The sequence below is a fragment of the Chlorocebus sabaeus genome, chromosome X (genome assembly GCF_047675955.1).
Source record: "Chlorocebus sabaeus isolate Y175 chromosome X, mChlSab1.0.hap1, whole genome shotgun sequence".
Taxonomy (NCBI): Eukaryota; Metazoa; Chordata; class Mammalia; order Primates; family Cercopithecidae; genus Chlorocebus; species Chlorocebus sabaeus.
In genome coordinates, this window is record NC_132933.1 from 137,632,562 (window position 1) to 137,634,066 (window position 1,505).

The following is a 1,505-nucleotide window of genomic DNA, read 5'->3' on the forward strand; positions in this document are numbered from 1 at the left end:
GGAGAATTGCTTGAGCTCAGGAGGTGAAAGTTGCAGTGAGCCGAGATGACTCCATGGCACTCGAGCCCAGATGACAAAGCGAGACCTTGTCTCAAAAAAAAGAATAATATAGGTACATTTATGTGGAAAATGTAAATTGAAAAATGTGCATACATGTGTATGCATAGAAATGCCTTTAAAAACGTGAATGACACCCCTCAAACTGTTAATAACAGCCACCAAATGTTTTAACTGAGACTCTGTAAATCTAAAACATCTAGTCCTCATCTTTGGCATTAAGACAAATCTGCAATCACTTCACAGCCAGTCTATGCTTGAGACTTAACTCAGAGCCTTCCCCCATGGGGATGAAAAATCCTCTTCCGCCTCGAAGAGAGGAACGGTGGGAGCCTAGAGGTGCCTGTCAGCCTGAAGTAGCACCCAGGGGTGTGAGGCAACTGGGCTTATCTGAAAAGACATGGACACAGAACATCCACATTTTTTTTTTTGTTTTTTTTTTTTGAGGTGGAGTCTTGCACTGTCGCCTGGGCTGGAGTCTCGCATCGTCGCCTGGGCTGGAGTCTCGCATCGTCGCCTGGGCTGGAGTCTCGCATCGTCACCTGGGCTGAAGTGCAGTGGCGTGATCTCAGCTCACTGCAACCTTTGCCTCCTGGGTTCAAGCGATTCTCCTGCCTCAGCCTCCCGAGTAGCTGGGATTACAGGCGCCTGCCACCATGCCCAGCTAATTTTTTTGTATTTTTAGTAGAGACGGGGTTTCACTATGTTAGCCAGGCTGGTGGCAAACTCCTTACTTCGTGATCCGCCCACTTTGGCCTCCCAAAGTGCTGGGATTACAGGCATGAGCCACCGCACCTGGCCCCAAATGTTTTGTATAAGCAAAAACAGCAAAACGTTAACAAAATAAGTTTTAGTAATTCACAATGGAAAGATAGCAGGTCTCTTCCACATCCCAGGCCACCTAGCAATCCATTTTTCCAATTGCAACCGTTCATTATTTATTTAGTTAAAATAAAATGAGTGGAGGAAAGGTGAGGTAGGACATTTAGTGAAGTTCTTGCAACTGAAAGGAACAAAATGGTTCTTTCCAAAGGTACATTTTTTGTAACATATAGACACATTTTCCCATAAGAAACTCCTAGCACAATTGAAAGCACATGTGCAGATGGCCAGGGCGTGCTGTGCATGTTACTGTGCAAGCAATTCAGCAGGGCTGCTGCAAAACCAGCTTTCTCAGCTCTGGGTGCTCGGGCTTGTCTCCATAACAAGCTACCATGTAACAAACAGATCTCAGCAGGGTGAACAACAGTTGCAAAAAGTGAGCTGTTTCCTTCATCCCCACCCTGCTCCCTTCACTCTCAAAAGTTACAAACTGTGAGTTTCCTTCCTGATAAACTCCAAGGCTTCCTCACTGATTGGTCTCAGTTTGGAAAAGGACGTGACATCAGCAACTTCGCAGACTTAGGGCTGGAGGGTTCTTGTGGCCTCTGGCGGGCCTCCAGCCAGTT